The sequence below is a fragment of the Corvus moneduloides genome, chromosome Z (genome assembly GCF_009650955.1).
Source record: "Corvus moneduloides isolate bCorMon1 chromosome Z, bCorMon1.pri, whole genome shotgun sequence".
In the NCBI taxonomy this organism is placed as follows: domain Eukaryota; kingdom Metazoa; phylum Chordata; class Aves; order Passeriformes; family Corvidae; genus Corvus; species Corvus moneduloides.
The window spans coordinates 19,267,909-19,276,383 of NC_045511.1; the positions used below are offsets into that span (position 1 = coordinate 19,267,909).

At 39.9% G+C, this 8,475-nt stretch overlaps 1 long non-coding RNA gene across 1 annotated transcript; it reads left to right on the forward strand.

Moving 5' to 3' along the window:
• The first annotated feature begins 411 nt into the window (after positions 1-411).
• Positions 412-7,187, forward strand: LOC116438591. The gene is made up of 3 exons (XR_004237833.1): positions 412-955; positions 3,265-3,432; positions 5,542-7,187. It is a non-coding gene; the product is annotated as an uncharacterized LOC116438591 (long non-coding RNA).
• The last annotated feature ends 1,288 nt before the right edge of the window (positions 7,188-8,475 follow it).

An 8,475-nucleotide genomic window follows, 5' to 3' on the forward strand; every position in this document is an offset into this window, starting at 1 on the left:
TATGTATTTGTTGATGTGAGTGATACAACTGATAATTGCACACCAACTCACCTCACTTTAAGGTATGGTATGGCGAGTATAATGAAATTGCAAAACTTTCCCTTGCGTTTTCTTGTTTGTTTGTTGTTGGTTGGGGTTTTTAATTTTTTTTTTTTTGGGGGGGGAGGATTCTTTTTACTATAGCAGAAAAATTAAAGACTGTCTTCATGCCATCATATGGTACTATCACTTGATATTAGAAAATACAACTCAAGGTACGGCTCAGAAGTCAGATGTGGTTTACTATACAGGCACCTGTTAACTGACAATGAGAGCTGACATTACTATAATGGAAATGCCCAGAGTATATTTATGGAACATTAATTCAGCCTATAATATTGCAGCAGTCAAAATCTGTGGATGTAGATTCTATTTCAGACATTTTCCTTTTCTTCCTCGTAATCCACTTTTTTTCTTTTTTATTGTGTGTATCAGAGATTTAAGAAGAGATTAGTTAAATGTCCCATTTGAACTATTTTCTTTGTCTTCACATACTCTGTCTTAATGAGACAGGGTGAGCATCTCAGTCTTTTGAGAAGAACCTGTTTAATGCAATAGGCTTCGTCTCTCTGGAGAGAGGAATAGGGCTGAGATAACACCGTATACACTGACAAAAGATTCCCATAAGTGGATGATGCTCACAGACTTTTCTCATTCCCTAGGGAGAGATTTGAATAATGCAAGGTTAAGGGGCTTGGCATATTACCTCAGGACAGCTGTTCTAGTCCTGCAGAACAACATGAAAAAACACAGAGGCAGCCTGGGATGGGAGGTGTTATCATACAAACAATGCTTGTCTCACTGCTGTAACAATGAGCACAAGGTGCAATGCTGGGACAGATGGATAGTGAGAAATCAGGAGGGAAAAGCAGAGATCATAAGCTGGAATTGAGAAAAGGCTAGACAAAAAGCAAAGGTATGTATCACTCACGACATTGAAATTGTGATCTTGAGTTCTGCTGATTTATTTATCCTCCTGACTGAAGCTGTGATGAAGTAAGGCCAGTCAGGGACAGAAGGAGGTGTCAGGAAGACACTGGCCACTTAAGGAATGAAGCAGTGCTTGAGGGTCTCAGTTGCGCCGTGTTTCAGAGGTACAGACAAAAGGTTGAACTTACAACAGGGAAACGCAGAAAGTGGGGAGTGGGGAGCCAGGAAAGAAGACACGACAGAAGGAACAGTCATTTTATCCAGGTGGGCTGTAGGTGCTGACACACAGGTCATGGTAGTCATCACAGCTTGTCAGCCTCACATAACTAGATTTAGGCACTTTTAATACTACAGAGGTGATTATTTATAACATAATGGCTTTATTCAGGTAAATTATGAGTATACTTTGATGGGGAGAGGTGTTTCTATGTCTCAACTGCCTTTTTGAAGCTTTTTTTTTTCTGCCTTTACTCCTTATAACAGCTTACCCCTAACCACCATCTCTCTCTTTCACATGTTTTATGTAAGTCTTCCTGGGTCACTGCATGTCATTTGTTATTTTGTAAGTTTGTCCTTCTACACTCCTCGCTTTCCCAGGTTGTTTTGAATTTTCACATCTTCCTCTTCACCTTTCTATCCTGAAAGTGCTGTGTGATCTCATAAAGAAAAAAATTGTCATCTTTATGCTTGATCATGTGAAATCTTCATGAATGCTTATCAATATGACATGTTTCTGTCATTGATCCATCATGCTGAAGCTGCACTTCTGTGTACTTTGCTGTCTTGCAGATATAACTATGTGTTAAGAAAACCATAATGCTGGAGGATGTTATTTTTGAATGAGTCTTTTTCCTGTACTACTTATTGATGTTGAAAAGATAAAAACAAAGGTATGACTGTCAGTCAACATAAGGTTGCAAAACTACTTTGCCTTAAAGCAGTTGAAGTTTTGACCCAATAACATGTTAATTTCATGGGAGTTTCAAGGCTTTTGCAAGGACCCTATTTCAGAAAATAAGGTCAGTATTCTGAAGTTAGTGACACTAATTTTTATCAGATAAGCCTGATGTCCCTCATCTGAGTCCACAGAGATTGACTGACTTATTCCAGTTTAAAAAACGGAAAATGGGAGAGCATGCTCTCCATCAAAAAATCTCCTTCCATAAAAACATTCAGCAGCCATCAGCCTATGTGATGTGAAAAGGAATTAAATGCAACAACAGCATGACATCAGCAGTGGAAAATTTTCAGACTTTAAATGTCATTCCTTTTAAACACAAGACTTGTTTGAGGTTTTTGTCTCCATTTCACAAGATAGAGTACAAAACATTGTGACATGCTTAATATTTCTTCCGCCAAGCCGTCCATTCTGATTTCATTCTCACCCTTTACAGAGTTGTTGATTTCAGCCTGCATTTGGCTGCCAAAAATGTGATTGCACACGCAGCACCAAGAACAAAGTGAAAATGAATTATGCATTGGGAAGGAAGTTACATTTGAGTCAAAAAACTTAAGACTTCAGCACCTCCAAATTACAATATAATTTATGAGTGAATACATTTAAAGAGATAGCAACGGACTGAAGCAAGAGAGGGTCAGCCATGTCGAGGCTTAATATAATTTACAGTAGCTTTCAATTATTTATTTTTAAGAAGCCACTGAGCACACTGGATCTTTCCAGTGGTAATGTCAAAATATGGATATTGGGAAAAAGACATGAATAATAGTGACAGGTTTTTATGCATGATAATGGTATATGGGGACATTTAAAATATGGATCGCTCACCAGAGCAAAAAGCGCATGTCATTTACTCTGAGAATACACGACGGTATGCTTAGTGGTTCTTCTTCTGCACTACAAAAGTTTGCTGAACTTGATTTTTTTTATTCTTTCTTCTTCTCCCTTTCGATTTAAAACTTTTTGCTTTGAAACAATGGCTGGTGAGTTCAGATTGACTTCCCAGAAAGGAAAAAAAGAGCCAGGGCTCTTTACAGTGACTCAGGCAGAATGAAAGAAAGCCTTTTAAAACTTTCAGCTCATGCAGTCAACAATGTTTTGCTTTTTATTTATCTGTTTCATAATACTATATTTAAAGGAAGTGTGCGGCTTTTGAAACCCTAGAATGAAGTCTGGAATATCTGTTTTCAATTCCTTGAAAGGCTTCTTTCATAGAAATAGGCAAGTTACTTCAGCACTGAAGCCACAAAATGTTTTTGATTCTCAGAATCCTTATTTAATAGTTGCTTTAATACTATAAACATCAAAATCACTGAAACGTTGATTTTTACCTGCAGATATATACAAAATAAGGAGGTCCCATGGCTATTTACTTAGGATTCCAGCCTATGCCCAGACCCCAGAAACCAGGAAACGTATTGAGGTGCCTCCAGCCACCAATCCAGACAGAAACAGACCTTCCATAGCTTCTACATCATATCTTTCTGTCCCAGAAAGATCTTAAGGTAAGCATTTAGACAATTTTATTTAGTCACCTGAAATCTGGATAAATGTGTCCCACGTCTGTCTGTAGAGACCACTCTGCTCAGCATTTTCAGGTGGTGCTTTTTGGATCAGCCTTACACAGCAGATTCCAGGGGACAACAGAGTCTACAAGCTGGACTCAAGAGTAAAAATAAGCTCTTCTTCCTTGGGTTACCACTGGCATTTTGCCTCCATCCTATCCATATGGTTGCATTACTGTTTGGGGGTAACCTATTTGGCCTTGGAAGTGGCCCCCTAACCCTGGGCTCTGTGCTCCGACCACAGGTATATGGGGTAGTTATCTTTCTTATTAAGGCTGATCAGAAGTAGATAATCAGCACATTTTACAATAACAAAAGTGAGAGTTAATGAAGTATTTAATACATTGGAACTGGTATTTAGCGCTTCCTCCTTTTTTAGTTCATTGATTTCTATGCCTCTCTTTCACCATGTTTCTCTCCTTTTTCTGTTCTTTCTTACCAAGCTAGAAATGCACTGAAGAATATCTGATCGCACAGTGGAGATTCCCTCCTGAGGTGTGAGAGTTCTGGTCTCATAAATTAAACACTTTGAGTATTTAAAGAAAGATTTTTCAAAGGATGTGCTACAACTGCTGAACATTTACGGTAGAGTGCAAGCACTTGCAATTCCTTTCCATGTTGCTGCTTTACAGGAAAAATAAAAGCAGTGTGGTATGACCTGCTCTAGCTCCGAATTTAAGAAAAAAAAAATCATAGTTTCCAGTCTAAGGTAAAGGAAAGGAATCTTCAGCTGATGGCTGGACATTTGCATTGCAATAGAGAAGTGAATCTTTTAGAGTGCTTATGGTTCTCAGCAAACCACTCAGATTTTGGCATCTGAAGATCCCATTCTTATGTATCTCTCCCTAAACACTGCATAAAAACTCTACTTGCCTCGAAGCTATGGCATCTGGTGACGGCCATAAGAGTCACATTAATCCCACAGCTACCATTATTGCCAATGCTAAGAGTAGTCCTTATCTAATTAAGTGTAGACCTTGCCCCTGAGCTAGTGATCCTTTGGTTCTCTTACGCAAAGCAGAGAAATAGTTACTTGTAGGGTGCAATACACCTTATTCTTAACTAGAAATCTAAAATATGTCAGCTAATGAGACTGATTTTCTTCAAGTGTGTGGGGTTTTGACTTTTGTGGTTTTGTTTTTTTTTAAATAGATCATAAAAGCAATGTTAAAACTAGCTGAGGACTAAACATAAAAGGCACAGGCACCTAAAATTACCTGAGGTGGATCTTCTTTGTTTCTCTATTTGAACTTAACTCTTTCTCAGAAGTGGACTGTGCTTATCTTAAATAGAGAGGTACAAGCAGGCATTTTTTCATTTACTACTTTAGGAGAGCATTGACCTTTGTACTTTGAGAGTAAGTTGGGGGGGGGCTTTAGGGAGTATATTTCTGTTTTGTTTTGGTTGGTTGGTTTGTTGGGGGTTTTTTTTTTTTGTTTGTTTTTCTATTTTTCCTTTTTTTTTCTTTTCCTTTTCGCCTATGTTTTTCCTTTTCTTTTTTTTTTTTATTTGTTTTTTTCTCTAGGTTTTTTTTTTTTTTGGCTTTCAGTGTCCTGTCAGCTGCCATGCTGGTAGAGACAAGAAAAAACTAGAATTGTAGAGATATTTGGTGATTGAATTCTCAACTGTTCATGCAAACTCCTCTCATATGCAAGGATAGCATGATTTAATTCTTTTATCAAGTTAGCATAACTGGTTCATACTATCATCAACAGATCAGAATGGACCACATGACAAAGTGTATCTGTGTGTGAGATAAAATCACCACTTTTCCATTAGTCATAGTAGAGAATATTTAAAGACATTGTGAACTAAGGAGGAAATAACTTACTAAGCAATGCATCTTCTGAAATTCCTTATTGATTTTCTGGTATGATCTTGTCTGATACCACAATAATACAAGAGAAAATGAGAATTATCTGATCTTTGGTTTATCAATAGATCTCATTTCTTAGGAGAGAAAGTGTCACAAACCTACGTCAAATCCTATATCTAAGTAGCTTCTTAACTGTTCATTCTGCACTGACTTTGTCTTATTTGTCTTTCCAGGTAGTGAAGATCACTGTGTCTTTTTATTGGTCATGAAATACAAACTGTGGTGGAGGGCAGGAGTGGATTTTTTGGTTTGGATTTTCACAGGGAGTGAGCATTGTGAAGGAAAGTGAAATAGCATCATTCAGATGCTGTTCAAGAACACCACTTAAGAAAGGCAGGAACAAACGAGGCACATGTGTCCTCAGACAAGTTTTGCATACTGGGTAAGGGATTTCAATACTGCCTTTGTGGCTGTCCTCACAAGCCCATGGAAAAGTGAGAAAGCCTGAAAAATGGGAAATTAACAGCCAGCCACCTCTCACCTAGTCCCAGCCTTTATCTTAGCCCCATTTCATGATAGCAGAAAGAATAAAAATACCCTCAAGCCAGAAGAGAACTGTTCCTCACTTTCTACCATGAGCCATGTAGGGACAAACAATGGGCATAAAGTCGAGAACTGCACAGATTGATAGAAGAATGAAGGATAAATAAACCCCTTTTCTGCTTTCAATTCATTACACTGTTGCTCCCTTTGTGGAAAGGGAGTTAACTGGCACCAAGCTGTTTATCTTCTTCAAACACAGATGAACTATAACCAGTGTCATTCATCACTCAGTCCAGGGGTGCTGCACCAGTGAAAAGATTGGCCTAGTAAGGATTGGCCTAGTAAGGGCTGTCCAGTCTAGTTTCTTATAAGGCAAGACATTTAAATGCTACTGCTTAAAAATGCTTGATTTGCTGAGGTTTGCAACAACAGTCCATCATGAACAACATCTACTCAGAAACCCCAGAAAGCAAGGCTGTCTTTTACCAATAGCTGACCTTATGAAGCAAGATTCCTAACATGAGTCCTTTGAGCCAAAACCTCACAGACAAAGGGCTTTCCTGATGATCTTCAATCTACATTTGGAGTTGCCAGTCCATGCCTTGCAAACTTCCACATTTTCTTCACAAATCATGCAAAACTCTTAAGGTTTAATGGTCTCTCACACTGTCTTTCCTCAGGTGATTCTACCCTTCAGGAAGATTTATGCATACCTGTCAAAAGCTGCTAGATTTCTATCTCTCTTTCTTTCTACCTCTCTCTCTTCTCTTTCTGCCCCTGAAGTTTCAGAGCTGGTTGTCACTCTTTAACAGTTTATTTTCCATAAATACACAGTGAGCATCTCACCCTTTCCTCAACACTGGAGCACATTCTGCTTTCATATGCAAATCCTCTCAGTCAACAATGTAGCAGGAATATGTTTAAACAAGAATAGAGATAGCTAATCAATGTACTTCCCTAAGATTACTTATTCCTGGGTTGCTGAGTCTGCCTTTGCTTGGTCCTTGCTCGGGTACAACTCCTGCGAATGTCTAGGGAAGTTTAGTTTGTGAAACAACTGAGAGAGATGTGAGTGAGAGTATTAACATAGGATTTTATATTAGTCTATTATTATATCAGAGATAATACTGGAGTGGACTCCTGAGGATATAAATACACTGCAGGCTTCTTACTGACATCCTTCTATTACCATTGTGTATTTTTCCCAAATCAGGTGCATTTTATGACTTGGTCTGTAAATCTGGGCAGCCCCACAGCATTATATAGTGTCATGGGTTAGCAAGCGTAGTCCCGGAAGTGATGGTCTTGCAAAGGGGCGCTTACAGCTCCTCTATGACCTGACAGAACCTATCAGCTGGCCAGTTTGAATATGGACAATTTTTTAAGGCACTTAAAATTTTGACCGTCTCTGTGGTCCACATTTAAGAATGGACAAACCCCAGGAAGCTCTCTGTCTCGTTTCTGGTGCTGGGACATGTAGCTGCAGGGTCCATACGGGGCCTGCAGGGCCCAGGCCAGGCCCTGCTCGGGCCGGGCCAGCCACGGCCATCCTGGAGCTGTGCTGCCTTGTCCCACCCACGGCCCCCCGCCCCCAGCCCTGCTACATGCAGACGGGCCGCTCCCCCTCTCCAGTGTGGATGAAGATGAAGATTCAGCTGAAGCTGCACCACTGCCTGGCAAAGATCATGTGACCAACAGCAATAAGCGAAATTCCAGCTGCAAGACCCAGGTGAGATTAACCCTTTTAGTGCTGTGAAGAGCTGAAAACCTGAGGGAGGAGAAAGAGGAGATGCTTAAAGCTGATATTCTGTTGTAAAGCTATGGTGGTGATAGACTCTGACATATCAGAGTACCTGTTGTAATTTCATGAAGGCACTGGGGGTGGAGCGTCCAAACTGTACTTGTGAGCAAAAGTACCTGTGCTGGTATAAGCAAATGCTGAAGCAGCTGTGATTTGATGAGAAGTTTGAACAAGGAGAGATGAGGACTCTTGCTCCAATTGGAAGGAGAAGAAAGACCTCTGTTCCTAGAGATACTCCCAGAGATAGTCCTAGAGATGAAGATGTTTTTTCTCCCAGGAAAGGAAGAGGGCCTCTATTCTCAGAGACGGAAATGCTCGCAGAGATGGGTGAAGAGAACTTTTGTTGCTGAAGAGCTCAACCTTAAAATGGTACCCCATTAGCTCAAGATTGCACCCTCAAAAGCAGTTGTGGGAAAAGCTGCAAGTTCTCTGCTTGCATCATCCCACATGATGCGAGCAGAGAACCAACCTGGGCGGCTGTCTTGTGATACTGAAGCGAGCAGAGAACCAACCCGGGAATCTATCTCGTTGTGATAATATCTCCATAGCATGAGCAAGAGAGACTCCTCTCCCTAAGTGAACTGAACAAGGTTATTATGGAAGTGGTAAACAGACTGAACATCTCAAGAGTTGTCTTTTTGCATTGTCAGTGGGAGAAGGGAGAAAGGTGGGGGGAGGAGAAGTGTTCTGAAGGTGGTGGTATGATTTTATTTTATTTTTTTTCCTTCTTTTAGGTCTATTAATAAACTTCTTTATATTCTTTCAAGTTTTGTGCCTGCTTTGCTTTTCTCCTAATTCTTATCTCACAGAAGGTAAACAGTAA